The 18341-nt window shown below is 36.9% G+C and overlaps 1 protein-coding gene across 7 annotated transcripts in view; it reads right to left on the bottom strand.

The window, feature by feature from the left end:
- CBFA2T2 (CBFA2/RUNX1 partner transcriptional co-repressor 2) overlaps positions 1-18341 on the bottom strand; it is a 138726-nt gene that overhangs the window by 78921 nt on the left and 41464 nt on the right. The window contains exon 1 of one of the 7 annotated variants that reach the window (XM_070247308.1): positions 2219-2575. The exons of the other annotated variants lie outside the window; for them this stretch is intronic. The gene's annotated coding sequence lies outside the window, so the exon portion shown is untranslated. Of the gene's footprint in view, positions 1-2218; positions 2576-18341 lie in introns of those variants that run through there. 7 annotated transcript variants of the gene reach the window in all.

Below are 18341 nucleotides of genomic sequence, written 5' to 3'. Positions count from 1 at the left end.
AGCAGCCTTGAAAAAACCTTCAATGAACTGATCCGGCCAATCTTTCACATCCACTTGAATTCTTCCAGTTATGTATCAAATATGTTCCTTCAAACTCAAAAGCTCTCTTTCTTGATGTTCCAAAGACGCAATTTAAATGTCATTATCCTCATCTCCAGTTTACTGACATTATTGCTTTATACACTTTCAGTCCAACATGGCCCCTTGCTGTGAAAAAAATCCTTGGTTGGGTCATTCCTGGAAGCCAATTTAGGAGATTTCCTCTTTTCATAGTAGTAAAGCTTCTCAGGATGCTTTCATAGTCTTCAGAAAGTATTATGATTTTTTCCAGTATTCAACTCAAAGATCTTGGTTATTACCTTAATAACAAACAACTACTCTCCTGAACTATGTGGTCCTAGTTTAATCAACCACCTTTATTCGCAGTCAGTGGATCTCTACATATTAAAATGCATGTTATTTATAATTGTTCATGCTCCTTGAAACTCCAGCACTGAAAGTACCCCTAGTGTGGACGTACGGTGGTATGCAGACCCAGCCTCCGCTGCACTTCAGCAGCAAGTCCTCTCTGCCCCACTCACCCTAGGAGCATGTCTCCCAGGCTGCAACGAACGAAAAGTGGAGGCTCACTGAAGGAGTATCACGTAAATTCAACACAAACACTACTGCCTCTCAAATATTCAGAAAAGTCCCCAAAGATGCTGAACACTGCACCTATCAAAACAGAAACTTGAAAATTCTCACTAACTCATTTAGTCAATTTGGTATAAGAGAATACTTAAAAAAAAGTTCATTTAAAAACTCTCCCCCACCTCAAGAAATCTGACTACAAAATTGAAGGAAGAAATTGAATAGTACTGTACAGTCATCTTAAAATAATTACCCAACTGACGTAAGAGAAGATTTGAGAACTTGAAGGAATAAAAGTATTTTTTAAGTTCTAATTTGAGAATTAGTAGAATTTTCAAGGAAAAAAACACAATTTAAACAGTGTTGTCACAAAGTAGTATAATTCAGTACTTCACTCCTGTTTATTGACTTCCAAAGTTCTGTTCTGGTATAATATAACAGGCTCATTTGCATTACAATACTTAGAATGCTTTCTAAATCATTTATAATCATAGCAAGGCTTAACAAACACAGCACATAACATTTATAACAGATATAGATGATATGGGAGGTAGGTACAGCGAGAGGAAGGTACCCCGAAAACTAGAGTTATAGACAAGACCCATTCTTAGCCTGAGAATTTGAGGTTAAAAAATGCAAAGGGTTCAGGAACCAATCACAGCAGGATAATGAACATCTAGAAACTTCCTGAAACTAACTTGTATGCCTTCTATATGTCAAATTTCCCCACTCATGACATGAGGCAGAAATTGCACAAAACAGAAACTCAAAGAGAATAAGTAGCTTGTTTGAGATCAGAGAACTAGAAAATAATGTCTATACAGTACGTCTAACTCTCAAACCCATACCCTTCCCATGACTGTCTGGATTTGGAGGTCTGGAAAACATGAATACAATGTACAGAAATAGCAAAAGGCTAAATTATGCATCACAAACTAACAAGGACTATAGGACACAGTAGCTATGTACATGTGAATTTACTGCATCACAAAACTACTCCAAATTCACAATTCAAGTCAGATTTGTTGATGTTACTTGTTTATTTTGTATGTAGGAAGTAAATAGAAGAAAACAGCATAAGAGTAAAATATAATGAAAAAAGAGCTAAACACATTAATATTAAAAGATACTGTTAGTCTTACTGTAGTATCTTTTTGTTGTAATTTGCCGGAATACACTGAAACAAAATCTGACAATAGGAAAGAGTACTTTATGAACCATCTTTTTTTAATAGTGGCTATGTGTACTATGCATATTAAAGGAGAAAAAATTTCCCTCAAAACATGACAGAAAGACTCAATATGGAATACCTTAGAGAATTATTTGTGGGACTACTTTCCTAGCCATAAAATTCATGTTACATCTGATTAAAGTTTTAATTCGAAAAAGCATGGCATTCAAATATAAAGGTGGCAACCGAAAAATAAGAAATATAAACAAAATGAAGCATCAAAACAATACTGAGTAGCTAAAGGCTGACCTCATATCAAAAAACATTCATATCATCATAATCTGAAATAAGTAAAAAGCTCTGAAAGGCACAGAATTGCCCACTTCAGCCCCCAAAACTATATTAAAATGTACTTACCCCAAATGCCCAGATTATAACAATCCAGATTCTTAATATACCAAATTTATTTGGAATAGATATAAAAAAAGCTCCGCTTTTTCTCCTCCTAATCTTCAAAACCCAAACTAAGACCAGCCTTCCTCCTCCTTTCACTAGCTGGACGTGTGTCAGCTCTCTCACATCTGCGATTCCTCACTGACTAGAGCTGCCTGTCCCATTCCAGGGAAACACAGATGGATCCCAGATGGGAAGGTCTTGCCAAACAGACCAGCTCTTCACCTTGCCAGAATCCCCAGATACAGTCAGTCTCTCTGTCTCTTTTTCTCCCTCCCTACTGCTCCCTCTCCCTCCACTACCCTTCCAACCCTCCCTGTTACCAGGGCTCTTTGCCAGCTGATGTCACTAAGTACACACCTCCCAGTGGCTCCTGGCCAATCTGACATTAACTTGTTAAATACGTGTAATTTGTTTATGGCTGACAATAACAGCAAGGATATTGTGCAAAACCTATCTAGGCAAGTCTCTAGTGGAATAACATGTAGAGACACACATCGACACACAGACTGATATTTTTGGGAACATTCAAATGTTTAACAATTACTATTTAAAGTCCTACATATTGTCTGGTTTCTGCTATTGTTTAATAGCTTCTGCCTGCTCTTTGAGCCAGTTTTAAAGCCCTACATATGACAAATTCCTTCTTAAAATGAATTATTAAAAATCTGCTTTGAACACGTAACTGGATGAAAAATGTAAAGTTGCAAATTAATGTGGGGAATATAAACACAAATGTATGTAAATGACTCACACAAGCTGCCTCTCAGATCCAGACTTGGTAGCACTGCAAAACTGGCACGTGATTAAAACAAGACAATGCAGGCAACATGCTTCTGATGCTGTAAAGATTATAAATGAAAGATGGGGGCACATGCAAAAACTGTTTTAAAACAAAGCAAATATGAATGTGAGAAATAACATAATGTTAAACATTAAAGGAACTGCTAATGCAAGTTTCAACAATGAAGAGCCAAAAGGGAAAACATTTTTAGAAATACAACAATGAGAGAAGGACTAAACTGTCCAAGGTCAGAGTTTCATCACTTATACCCCCAAATCCCTAGCATATAATAGCTGCTCAGTCAATTTCTGCTAAATGAAAACTGATCATTGAAAACTGACACTGTACTATGGTTACACAAGATGTTACTACTGGTGTAAACTGGGTCAAGGGTCCATTGGACCTCCCTATACATTTTTTTTTTTTTTTTTTTTGCAACTTGCTATGAATCTATACTTTAAAGCAAAAAGTTAAAAAAGGAGGAGGGAGCATTGCCTGCTTCCTGGGTTACATTACATAGACACATATCAGCACTAAAATGCCCATTAACACAGATTAGGAATGAAAAATCCTCCACACACAAAATTGAACAGGTGTGGCTATAATTCTCTAATCCTTAATCCTCTACCATACTTGGAATATCTGGAATCTGTAAACAATTTTTCTGTCATGGCAACTTTTGGCAAACAGGAAGCAGGACAATTTCTATCAAGGGCAACAACTGACTGGGTTTCAGGTCTTTAGTTCATCCCAGTAGCGGTGGTAGTAACAGCAACCAGGTTGTCCGGATGCACAGCCAAAGCACTATACTCTACTGTCTGGTAGAAAAATGAGTCAAAAGATGCTACTGGCTGTCATGGATCACTGGCTGTGGAGAAGTCAGCTACCATCGCATGAAGACACTCAAGCAGCCCTAAGAAGAGATCTATATAGCGAGAAACTGAGATCTCTTGCCAAAGTTGCAGCATCAACTTGCTCACATACCTAGCCGCTACCATCCAGCTAAGCCACCTTGGAATTCTGACCCATAGGGACTATGTGAGAGAATAAATATTTATTGCTTAAAAACAGGAAAAAATGCTTCTTTCACTTCTAGCACCCAGATTATGGACTTTTTTAAGGTTTATTTTATTTTATTTATTTGGTAAGGAAGATTGGCCCTGAGCTAACATCCATGCCAATCTCCTCTATTTTGTATGTGGGATGCTGCCACAGCATGCTTGATGAGCTGTGTGCAGGTCCACGCCCAGGATCTGAACCTGTGAACCCCAGGTTGCTGAAGCAGAGTATGTGAACTTAACCAGTACGTCACTGAGCTGGCCCCAGATTATGGACCTTAAATACCATTTCCTACTAAAAGGAAAGGGGGCTCTTTAGGAAAACAGTTGACTCCAGGTATGGAACAGGATCTGTACAAAACTTGTCTTATCAGAAAGCAATTAAGCTATCAAACACTTCTGGAGTTGTGTCCAAGGAATTTAAGAGCCAACTTGAAGAGGCTCCCACTAAGATGGGACAATTTGAGCATCAATAAAAAGTAACACCTGCAATGCACTGAAACACAGCAAAATGTTTAAATTCATGAGTTCATAACACTACTTATAAAAAACAAATTGATCACCTTTCAGAGGATACTAGAGAACCAATTCATTATTCTGAAACTAGTGAATCGGGCATTTTACCTGCCTTCCTAGATGAACTGTACCTCTAGGTAAACAAATAGTTGGTGAAAATTGTTCCCTATTGAAATAATCCAACTAAAACAAAAAAAATTATATACTTGCAATATAATTTTGCAAATCACTAATAAAAAATTAATCTAGATAATGATCATCAATTGTCCCTAATATGAGATGAGAGATATGAACATTAATGTGCCTCCTACTGGAAGTATAGCACCACCTATGAAGCATTCTTGACAAAAAAAAGTAAATCTGAATCTGATCAAACTTCTAAGATCTAAGAATCAGTTTACAGAACATTGAGGGGAAACAGGAACATGTTCATGATAGCAGGGAATGCAATTAGCAAAGTCCAGAATACGAGAAAATCTATAGTGCAAACAACCCAGATTTGTAGAAAAAGAAAAGGCAGTAGACGGGAAGGGAGTTGGAGGAGAACTTACACATTAAAAGAGAAATAAATGACAAATCCAATATGTGGATTCTATTTGGATTCTAATTTGAACAAACCAAATGTAAAAAATAACCAATGAGTTAATAGGGAAATTTTTTTTTCTCTTTCTTTTTTTTTTATTGAGTTATTGATAGGTTACAATCTTGTGAAATTTCAATTGTACATTAATGTTTGTCAGTCATGTTGTAGGTGCACCACTTCACCCTTTGTGCCCACCCCCCACCCCACCTTTCCCCTTAACAGGGAAATTTTTAAGGCTCACTAGATATTTAACTATATTAAGGAATTATTTTAAACTTTTTTAGGTATAATAATAGATTTGTGATTCGTTTTTATGAAAAGTCCTTATCTTTTAAGAAATATACACAGATATATCTATGGATAAATTTATATGCTGTCTAGGATTTCCTTCAAGAGAAGACCAATTAGTGATTATTGTAGCTGGATGTTTAAGTACATGAGGCTCCATTTTTAGGTCTGTTTGATATTTACCATAATACAAAGTTAAAAAAAAAAAAGACATTTCTTTAAACAGTGTGCCAAATTACAGGTGAAGTTGGCAGATGGATAACGACAATTTTTTTTAAGTAAGTCAGACAAAGGAATTAAAGTCTGTAATGAGGTTTAATGTGGTACCAACATATTCATTTACCTCAACAGCCACATTAGGAATTGATATATCATCAAGTTTTCAAAATAAAGGATGAGGATGGGGCTGGCCCAGTGGCATAGTGGTTAAGTTCGCACACTCCACTTTGGCAGCCTGGGGTTCACCAGTTCAGATCCCAGGTGCAGACCTACACACAGCTCATCAAACCATGCTGTGGTGGCATCCCACATACAAGACTGGCAGAGATGTTAGCTCAGGGCCAGTCTTCCTCACCAAAAATAAATAAATAAATAAGTAAGTAAATAAAGGATGAGGAACCAACAGTGCAATAAAACAGGAATAGTGAACACAACTGCTAAGTTGGTTTCTTTACAAGAGAATTTGTGTTGATTTTTAAAAAAATTTTAATGTCCTCCTATAGGAGAAAACTAGAATATAATCCAGGGTGTTACATATGAATTGGAGGTATCAATAAGAACTCATGGTTTTGTATTATATATTTATATTTTTTATGTTAAAAATATGTAGACATAGAAATACATACACCAAACACATATTCGTAACATACACTTCCTAGCTATTTGCTGAGAGGGTCTAGAAGCAATGACATCTTGTAGCGATGAACACATCTTACATCTAGATCTTGATTTCTAAACCACATTTTCTTCTAAAACCAGGGCTCCTTGGAGAAATGGCTGATTCAGGGTGGGGCAGGGGAACTACAAGACAAGCATGTGACATCCTGTACAATAAAGTAAGACTGCTCAGAAATGATGGGCACATGTTGAAAAGACAATGAAGTCACTTGGAAGGGGTTGCCACTGTCATCTGCGGGATAATCTGAGCATCAAAATAAATGATAATAATGAATTGAAGCATAATATGTAAAATAAAAATTAAATTTTAAAAATGAATCAATCAATTGGGGCCGGCCCCATGGCCGAGTGGTTAAGTTCGCGCACTCCGCTGCAGGCGGCCCAGTGTTTCGTTGGTTCGAACCCTGGGCGCGGACATGGCACTGCCCATCAGACCACGCTGAGGCAGCGTCCCACATGCCACAACTAGAAGGACCCACAACAAAGAATATACAACTATGTACTGGGGGCTTTGGGGAGAAACACGAAAAAAATTACATCTTAAAAAAAAATTTCTTGATTTTGAGAAAGCATCTATGTAAGAGAATAAATCGTTTTCAAGAAAATCTATATTTAAGTATTTAGGGGCAAAAAGAACATACTTCCACTTACTGCCAGAGTGGTTCAGAAAAAATTATATATACATAACACACACAGAATGATAAAGCAAATGGAGCAAAATATAAACAAGTGGTGAAGAAGAGTTCCTTTTATTATTCTTGCAACTTTGTGTAAGTTTTCTATTGTATCAAATAAGCACTTAATCAAAAAGACAAAACATTCCCATTCACAAAAGAACAGTTTGAAAATTCCCCTCTGAGTATCAAGTGAACACGTGCAGCAGGTCATGGAGTTCTAATGAGGATCCTTATGACAATCTCTCCTTTGGTTTCTTACTCTGATGATCATGACTATTACCATGATGGTTCTCAACATTAAGTTATTTTATTTTTTTTATTTATTTTTGTGTGTGTGAGGAAGACTGGCCCTGAGCTAACACCTGTCGCCAATCTTCCTCTTTTTGCTTGAGGAAGATTGTTGCTGAGCTAACATCTGTACCAATCTTCCTCTATTTTATGTGTGACGCCGGCACAGTGTGGCTTGAGGAGCCATGCTAGGTCAGTGCCCGGGATCCAATCCTGAGGAACCTGGGCCACCGACGTAGAGCGCGCAAACTCAGCCACTACACCACTGGGCCAGTCCCAACATTAAGTTATTTTAAATTGTTATTTTTAGTCATGTAATGTTCATTTTATGGACTACTGGTGAAAGACAAAGTATAAGAAACATGCATAAAGTAAATATATAATTAAATATAAATTAATGAAAAGCATAAAAATGATTCTACAAATATGCTTGAGATGCAGACCTTTGAGTTGGATTCATTAGATCAAATCTCTCATCCAGCACACAAAGATGACTCTAGATCTTCAAACAATGATGTCAAAAAAGAAAAAATAAACATTGATGCTTACAGTCAATCTACTTTTCACTGTGGATAGTCTTTACTTGCATACTTGGAATCTTCCTTAATTTGTCATTTAAAAACACAAAAATATTATATTTCATTTCAAGCATCAGGTTATAAAAAGATTGTTTTCTTAGAAAACTTAACACGTTATAAAATTTTAATCTACACTTTACCCAAAAACCAAAACAATCTTTTATAATATACAGAACCATGTTTTACTTAAACAGAAATGTAAAGTTAACAAAAGTACAAGCATACTAAATTTGGGAAAGTAAAAATATATAATATTACTAACTAATAAAATAATTATAACCATCTTAAAGATTGTATCTTAAATGAAAAATTATTTTAAGATCAGTCTTTTTAAAATTACCTCTTTAACATCTACCATACAAAAATGAAATCATCTAAAGAAACCCTTAGGGACAGAGTTTGCAAGATTGCATAATGAGAGTTTTCAAGTCCAACAAAATGACTATTTACAGCATTAGGAGATGATTATTTACAGCAGGGATCAGCAAACTACAGCCTGCTTACTGTTTTGGTAAATAAAGTCTTACTGAAACAGGACCATGCCCATTCCTTTACATACTGTCTATCTACAGCTGCTTTCCCAGGACAACAGCAGCGTTGGGAAAGAGATCTCGTAGCAAACAAAGCCAAAAATGTTTACTACCTGACCCTTTACAAAAAACTCTGTTCAACTCTGATTTATAGCAGTAGAGTATCTTTAGAAAGACTCAAACGCCTACTGTGGGCCAAGCATTATGCTAAGTGTTGGATATATAATAGTGAACAAAAATAACAAGGGAGCTTGCAGTCTGTTGGAGAGAAAAGTAATCTAATTATCATACAAATAGATAAATAAGAAACAGTAAGTGCTGGAAAGGAAACAAAACAAGGAAAAGATTAAGCTAAGGGCCTCACATTCAGGGAATGGAGAAAAGATTAGTGAGGAGTGCATTATAGGGGTATTCTCTGGTGAAGTGAAACTTAAATGATGAGAAGTGAGCTGGGTTTTTAAAAAAAGAGAGAGATGCAGAATATTTCAAGTATTTCAAGCAGAGAGAACAAAATGTATGGGAAAAGGCATGGTTAGTGCAAAGAACTGGAAGGAAGTCGCCATGATTAGACAGGATTAAACCTGTAGAAGGAAGATGAAGTGGAGTTACAAGCAAGGGGACAGACCACACAGAACTTTGTTGAGGGTAGTAGGTGGACAACAGAGGCCAAAGTGTCTCAGTTTCTACATGTGAGATAATCTTGCCAACTCCTCCAAGGACAAAGGCTGTCTCATTTACCTTTGGTTCCCAGGGCTTGCTTGCTACAGTGTGTAATAGTGCTCAAGAAACATTTAAAATTTGATATATACAACTGATGAGAAAATGAAGTGTATTCCTTTTTAGGTCATCTATAGCAAACATTTTAAGAGAGACTGATTTTCTCTTATAATTCAACAGAAAGAACCTGGAGTAGCTGTTCTGGTTAAGCCACTAAGTGAATTATCTAAAACATTAACCCTCTCATCTGGCAAATCAGAGGCCAGGAGTAGGTGTTAAGTGAGGTTTCCTACACCTTTCTCTCTTTCTTGTTTAAACTTCTTTGTTTCTTTGTTTTGTTTAAAATGATCCTCCATGTAGTCTAGTAATGACATCATTAAGTTAAATAACCTGAAAATAAAACAGAGGTTTGAGGCTCTCCAGAAACAAGATATTCTAACTTTCCAATTTACACAACATTGTATAGATTCCTGTCTTATTAGTTATTAAGGACTTTGTAATTTGCTTCATATACTTAACATTACAAAGCTTGGAAGAATTTTGTGTCAACTTAGAAAAAGAGAGAGAAGCAATCAAATTCACAAATGATCTTGAAAACAAAACTGAAAAACAATTCTCTTGATGTTTGAGTCATCAGCCCTTATGGGACACAAGGCAGACTGCAGCAGCTGCGGATCAACATTTAAAATCAAGAACTCAATTTAATTGCGATAGCAGATTTTTAAAAGTTGATGGGTCAGAAGCACAGAAAATAAATGAAGCAGGAATTTTCATTTGCTAAAATAAACCAACACATAATCCATATTCTAAGGCATGAGGGATGATATCCAGTTATTTTACTCAAATCAGACTACCAATTGATTTCCTTCACTATGAACACTTCTGTCAAATAAGCTCTTCTCTACGCACCTGGAAAACCATCCACCTTTAAAGATTTATCTCAAAGGTCTTTCCTTTGGGAGAGCTGATTCCCAAAGCAAGCAGGGTTGCTAACAGCCCATCCTCATGCTATCCACGTAGCTTGACAGTACATAATACCACATTGGTACTTAAGATTTTCAGGTATTTGGTGACTGAGTCTCCACTACTCTTCTCTGAGGGCAGGAGGGATGTCTTGATCACCATACACAATGCTTATTTGTTGGATAAATAAATTAACATATCCTATTTGTTTAAAAAATAAATTTTACAGACTCAAACTATAGAACATTAGCTTTAGAAAGAATCTATTCCAACCTCTTCATTTTAGTTATAGGGCAGAGGGAGGATAAGGTCTGAAAAGTTGAACTAAATTCCCCTCAAATATGATGTATTCAAATCAAATTGTGTTCTCTTCAAGAATTTTTATGGGAGAACTACTGTTTTTGAAATGGCAAAAACTTTTAATAATTTCAAGACTACTTTGCTAATAACTATTAAAAATTACTAACCCAGAACTGGTTTTCCCAAACATTGTTACCATTTTTGCTACCCCTGCCCTGACCCAAATAAGATCTCATTCATCCTAGAGGTATATACCTATTTGGAAGGACAATGTAGAGCATTACCTTTGTCAAGTTATTAGGATCTACAGCTTTTACTATCTTTCAGAAAGTTTTACGTGAATAACAAAACTGGGTGTCTAAATTCTTATTAAGCTTTTAACTCAAGTATTTATTAAACCCTATTTTATAAATCTAAAAACAAATAAAGCTGGTGTTTTTGATGTGCCTAAGATCATTAACGTGAACCCTAACTAACAAACTCAGTGTTCTATCTCCTGCTAGCCCCAAGCTCTCAGAACTCCTGAACTAAAGATGTTGAAAGCAGCAGCCATCTAAGTGCCATCTGCAGAGATGTGCTATACTTGGGCCTCTCCTTTAGGGTGTGTGGGGGGGAAAACCCAACATTTAAAACTAACAGTTTAGGGGAAACAAAAAAAGAAAAAGAAAAGAAAAGAAAAGGGGGGGTTGGCTCCGGTGGCGCAGCAGTTAAGTTCGCACGTTCTGCTTCTCGGTGGCCCAGGGTTCGCCGGTTGGGATCCTGGGTGCGGACATGGCACCGCTTGGCACGCCGTGCTGTGGTAGGCGTCCCACATATAAAGTAGAGGAAGATATAGGCACAGATGTTAGCTCAGGGCCAGGCTTCCTCAGCAAAAAGAGGAGGATTGGCAGCAGTTATCTTAGGGCTAATCTTCCTCAAAAAAAAAAAAAAAAAGTTAAAAGAAAAAGAGAAAGGGGGGCCAGAAAAGCAGGAATAAAGAAAAAACGAACAGTTTTAGGGGCCAGCCCTGTGGCCGAGTGAGTAAATTTGCACACTCCACTCGGGTGGCCTGGGGTTTCGCCGGTTCTGATCCTGGGCACAGACACACTGCACCGCTCGTCAAGCCATGCTGAGGCGGCATCCCACATGCCACTACTAGAAGGGCCCACAACTAAAATATACAACTATGTACTGGGTGCTTTGGGGAGAAGAATTAAAAATAAATAAATAACAGTTTTATTGAGGTATAATATACATACCATAAAATTCATCTGTATTAAATGTACGATTCAATGATTTTTAGTGACTTTATAGAGTTGTACAACCATCACCACAATCCCATTTTAGAATACTTCCTTTGTTGCAAAAGATGCCTTATGTCCCTTTTCAGGAAATCCCATTTACATCCACCACCCCAGGCAACCACAGTCTGCTCACTCTGTCCCTATAATTTAACCATTGCAGGATACTTCATATAAATGGAATCATATGTTGTCTTTTGCGTCTGATTTCTTAGTATAATGTTTCCTCAGAAACACATTGTAGCGTGTGTCAGCATTTATTCCTTTTTACTGCTAAGTAGTATCCTATTGATGGACATACCACATTGTGTTTATTCCCCAACTGATGGGTATTTGGATTGTTTCCAATTTTGGTTATTGAGTAATGCTGCTGGGAACAACCCAGTAGTGTTAAAATGATTGTTTTTAATAATTTTGCCCAGTTTTATCTGCTTTTCGGGGAGAGAATTGCCAAGCTCCTTACTCCACCATTCAGGAAGTTCCCAACCAAGTTTTTGAAAATGGTAATTTCTCTTGATTATTTTGAAAAGATTATGCTCTTATCAGTAGTCTGTCAGATATTGATGTCATGTCTAGAAAGATTATAAAAACGTACACGTAATGGTCTCCTAGTACTCTCAGGGAACTCATTTTTAGTTGTTTCTTAAGTCCAAATAGAATTTATTCTGATATATACATATATATAGAAAATTTGAGGTTGAAAAGCCTACAATGAGTTTTATTAAGATAAGTATACTTATTGCTGAAGCTCTCTATTATCCAGAAGAAACTAAAGTCCACAGACCACCCAATTAGTTAAGAAACCAAAATTCCCAATTCTCAAGGTAAGAGTGAACCTACAGGTGAAGATTAAAATTCACAAGAGGCCTAGCACTAAGACACAACTAGAATAATCCAGAGATATTACTTTCCTTATAAACTTCCCACTTCATATATTTTGATTATTTCTTCCTTTTACTCTTCAGGAAAGTGTTTCTAGTTTTACACCAAAAGTTAGTGGGAAAATATTCACTTCATAGAAAAAGTGGGCGCGCCTATACAGATTTTTTTTTTTTTTTTTTTTTTTTTTTTTTTAATTTTTTCCTTTTTCTCCCCAAAGCCCCCCGGTACATAGTTGTGTATTCTTCGTTGTGGGTTCTTCTAGTTGTGGCATGTGGGACGCTGCCTCAGCGTGGTCTGATGAGCAGTACCATGTCCGCGCCCAGGATTCGAACTAACGAAACACTGGGCCGCCTGCAGCAGAGCGCGCGAACTTAACCACTCGGCCACGGGGCCAGCCCGCCTATACAGATTTTTATATACAGCCAAATTAACTTTCTGCCAAGCAGGCTTTTTATTTCCTGTCTTTTGACAAAATAGGAAACATGAGACATAAGAAAAATTTAAACCATTCAGGATTTCAAGCACACAATCAACATCTGTTGGAGACACAAAACATTAAGATTAAGAATAGTTTTCTAGGGGCCGGCCCCATGGCCGAGTGGTTAAGTTTGCGCGCTCCGCTTCCACGGCCCAGGGTTTCACCGTTTCGGATCCTGATCGCAGACATGGTACTGCTCATCAAGCCGTGCTGAGGTGGTGTTCCACATGCCACAACCAGAAGGACCCACAACTGAAAAAGGAATATACAACTATGTACTGGAAAAAAAAAAATCTTTAAAAAAAAAAAAAAGAATAGTTTTCTACTTCTATAAAATAACTATAAAACCGACAGATAAATGTATAATTCACAATCCTGCTGGAAAACCCTACAAATTCTTCACTTCATTCTAATTATTCCTGTGCATTTTCATAGAAATTCTTACTTTTACCATGTCCACTGAAAATTCTCTTAATAAGGAGTGATATTTCACACTTTTAACAAATTCTGGCTCTGAAATGAAACTAAACAGAGAGGCAATGTAAACTTATTTTTCTTTGCTCTTACAAGTGGCAAACTTGTAAGAGCAAAGAAAATACACTAAAATAGGCGACAGCAAGCTAAAGTAATTTCAGAGTAAACAAATAGAAATTCAAAATTCATATCAACTGAAAATTTCTTTTCCTTTAGTTTTTTAGAGTATGGCCACAAAGGCCAGCTTTTATAAGAAATCATTCCAAATGTTCTGGAAAAAGGAAAGAAAGTGTGTCAGTCACTAACAGACGGACATATTAGCAGTCCCCATTAAAGTTTTATGTCAAAGTAACTATCCCCTCCCTCAGATAAACAATTTAAGAGGCAGAAAAGTCAGTCTTATTATTATTTCCCAATTATTAAAGTGTCTACCACACGGGAAGCTTGCACAGAAGACACAGGCCTTGTAGGACATTTAACAAAACATCCTCCTACAGTAGTGTTTTCACTATTTAAAGTGGCACATGGCAGATTATGTTAACAGATTTATTTATTGACTAAGTCTAATCATATTTCCTCAGTTGGCATCAATATGATATCTACTATTTACATTTGCTTCAACACTGGATATTTGTTCAAAAGTCTTCCATATTTGATTTCTACCACAGAATTTTGGGCTTAAATGAAACTTAGGATTTTTTTTTTTTTAAGATTTTATTTTTCCCTTTTTTCTTCCCAAGGCACCCTGGTACATAGTTGTGTATTCTTCTAGTTGTGGCATTTGGGATGCTGCGTCAGCATGGCCTGATGAGCGGTGCCACGTCGGCACCTAGGATCCGAACCGGAGAAACCCTGGGCCGTTGAAGCGGAGCACAAAAACTTAACCACTCAGCCAACAGGGCCAGCCCCTGAAATTTAGGATTTTTTAATGGTAGACTGCAAAAGGATGAAGAACCCTAATGAAAGCTAAAATCATTTGGTTTGTGAATCCCATTCATAAACCAAAGAATTTGCTCTTTATTGCAAGGAAATGGAACATTTTGTAATTAAGTGTTCCACAGCAATGAATTAAGATCCAAAGCAACCTAGAGTATTTTTCAAAAATTGGTCATGTCATCACCTTTTCTGGTACATGACTTTTCTATTTCAATGTTTTATAGTTTTCATTTGATTCAAAGCTCAACTGAAGATAGCATTCTTTTTAAGAAATAAGGCTTCCCAAACTTTAAATGCCTATTATTTCACAAAGACTTTAAATTACACATATTTAAATTAGACAAAAAAATACAGGAAATATGGATAACTTCATTTGGAGAAAGCAAACCACAAACTGTGAACTTTATGAGTGCAGGGGCTACCTTGCTTCCTATTCGATTTATTTATTCATTCATTCAACAAATATTTATTGAGCATCTCCCATGTGCCTGACAATGTTCTAGGCAATGGAGATACATCAATAAACAAAATGGACAAAAACCCCTGTTCCCTTTGGAACTTACATTCTAGCAAGGAGAGACAGACAATAAACAAAATAAGCAACTAAATATAGTTATGTTAGAAAGCGATAAGCTGGTAGAGAGGCTGGGGAAAGCAGAGTACAATTTTAAATAGGGTAGCCTGGTTGGCCTCACTGAAAAGGGAAGTAAAGAAATGAGCCATAGGACAGGTAGAGAAAGAAAAGTCTAGGTAAAGGTCCTGACACAAGACAGGGACTCTCAGAGTATTCACGGAACTGCAAGAAGATCTGTGTGGCTGAAGCTGGGAAAGCAGTAGCATATGAGTTCAGAGAGGTCAAGGTGGGGGGTGGATAGATCACAGAAAGCTTGAAGGTCATTGAAAAAACTTTGGTTTTATTTTGAGTAAAATGGGAGTCATTAACAGGGTTCTATGCAGAGAATTTATAAGACCTGACTAAATTGGATCACTCTGGCTATGTTCAAAACAGATAGTGGGGCAAGAATGGATGCAACAAAACAACTAGCATGCAACTCCAATAAGCCAGGTCAGAAGTGTTGGTGCTTTCGACTTGAATGGGAGAAGTAAAGTTAAGACAATATTCAGATTCTGTATATGTTTGCAAGACGAAGCAAACAGGATCTCCTGACTGATTAGATGTGGGTAATGAAAAAAGAAAAAGTCAGGGATAACTTCAAGGTTTTTGGTTAAAGGCTAGGTAACAAAACAAAAAATAGACAAACTGGACTTAACAAAATGTTTAAATTTTGTACACTGAAAGACACTGTCTACAGAGTAAAAAGGCAACCCACTAAATGGGAGAAAATATTTGCAAATCTTTTATCTGATGTGATAATATCCAGAATATACAGAGAACTCCTAAAACTCAACAACAACAAAACAAGCAACCCAATTAAAAAACGGGTAAAGAACTTGAATAGACATTTCTCCAAAGAAGATATATGAAATCCTTATGCACTGTTGGCAGGAATGTAAAATGGTACAGCTGCTGTGGAAAATAGTATGAAAGTTCCTGAAAAAGGGGCTGGCCCCGTGGCTGAGTGGTTAAGTTCGCGCGCTCCACTGCAGGCAGCCCAGAGTTTCGTTGTTGGTTCGAATCCTGGGCGCGGACATGGCACCGCTCATCAAACCACGCTGAGGCAGCGTCCCACATGCCACAACTAGAAGGACCCACAAAGAAGAATATACAACTATGTACTGGGGGGCTTTGGGGAGAAAAAGGAAAAAAATAAAATCTTTGAAAAAAAAAAGAGAAAGAAAGTTCCTGAAAATAATTAAAAATAGAATTACTGTATGACCCAGCAATTAATTTCACTTCTAGGTACATAACCAAAAGAATTGAAAGCAGGGTCTTGAAGAGATATTTGTATACCCATGTTCATAGCAGTATTAGTCACAACAGCTAAAACATGAAAGCAATCCAAGTGCCCACTGACAGACGAATGGATAAGCAAACCGTGGTATATACATACAATGGAATATTACTCACCATTAAAAAGGAAGGAAATTCTGCAATATATTACAACATGGATGAACCTTAAGGACATTATGTTAAGCAAAGTATACCAGTCACAAAAAGACAAATACTGTACGATTCCACTTATATGAGATACTTATAGTCAAAATCATAGAAACAGAAAGTGTAACTGGTGGTTGCCAGGGGCTAGGGAGAATGGACAAGGGGAGTTATTGTTTAAAAAGTACAGTTTCAGTTTACAAGATGAAAAGAGTTATGTGATGAATGGTGGTGATGGCTGCACAACAATGTGAACATATTTAATACCCCCGAACTATATACTTAAAAATGGTTACGATGGCAATCTTTATGTTATACACATTTAACACAAGAAAAATAAATTCAATGATAACTCCAAGGTTCCTAGTTAAAAGCTAGAGCTGAGGAAGATCAAAGGAAGACACAGTTTGAGGGGGAAGATCAGAAATTCAGATTTGGACATTTTTCAGTCAGAGATATCTACTATACATCCAAGCAGAGATGCCATGAAAGCAACTGGATAAACCAACCGAGAGTTCAGGGAAGAGATCCGGGCTGGACATATAAATCTGGGAGTTGTCAGCATATAGATAGTATTTAAAGCCATGAGATTTCATGAGCTCACCAACAGAACGAATACAGATAAAGACAAGAGATTCAAGCACTGAACACTGGGCAATGGATAGCCCAATGTTAAAGAGATCAAGAAGAAAAGGAGGAAAAATCAAAGGAAATGGAAAAGATACAGTGAGCTAGGAGGCGAAGCAACAGAGTGTGGTGGTACCCTAGAAACCAAATGAAAAGTGTTTCAAGAATTAAAAATAATCAACTGGGTTAAATGCTCTAGTAAGTCGAAAACTAAGAATTGACTACTGGGTATCCTCACCTCCTAGGAAGGTCAGACATATACTCATCATAATAAATATGTGTTCAGTGAATAAACAAAGCAAAATATTATAATTAATCATTATTTCAAATCCTCTTTAATACTTCTGAAAATGCACTGTTGAAAATACATCAAACTAAATATGTACTAATGAAAGATTTACTTTGTCAAATTCATAATTCTTCTACAAAAAAATTTTGGTTCTGGACTTTCAGATGATCACAATTAAAATTGGGAATTGTCAGTGCTTTGTCCCATGGCTACCATTACTCTAACTGTCTTCTACTTGGTAGCAACAGGAACCTTCCAATGCTGCACACAGGAAGAGCCGTGGTCAGGGAACTCATCTGTCACTCACTTTTCCTTTCTGAGCCTTCATTTTTTTCACCTACAAAATGAGTCTCCCTATGTTTCCCTCTAAGAACGTCCTGTCCCTCGGATCCAATTCGAAACTTCCTTCAGCTTCAGCTCCTGCTAACTTCCCCTCAGGCTTCCCAGGTCCTCTAGTCCCTCTTTGTCTCTCTCTTCCGTGAACTCCAGTAATTTACTTTCACAATACACAGATTACTCATTTAGTCCTACGTTACATACCGCCTCGAGTGTTCTCTTAGCTGTTTTATGTGTCTGTCGTAAGCACCCTCGTTACATCAGAAAATCTTAAGTACATACTTGTTTTGTCTTTGCCTACAATTCCTAATACAACAATACATCAGTAGAAATTAACAATTTAAGGGGCAAATTAAGAGTTAGTAAGAAAGAACTCTTCTGTTAGTTCCTACAAAGACTGGAAGTATCGCTTTCTGTAAGACAGCCATGCTTTAGTCTATTTTTAAAGACATATGGGAGTAATGACAAAACTCAAATCCATATATGTCCACAATTAGCTTTTGGCATAGGATAACTGAGAGACTAATCAGAATTTTAAAAAATAAAGTCA

This window comes from Equus caballus, chromosome 22 (assembly GCF_041296265.1).
Source record: "Equus caballus isolate H_3958 breed thoroughbred chromosome 22, TB-T2T, whole genome shotgun sequence".
Lineage (NCBI taxonomy): Eukaryota > Metazoa > Chordata > Mammalia > Perissodactyla > Equidae > Equus > Equus caballus.
Note: the sequence above shows the minus strand (reverse complement) of the source record. Positions and strands in the feature narration are given on the sequence as shown.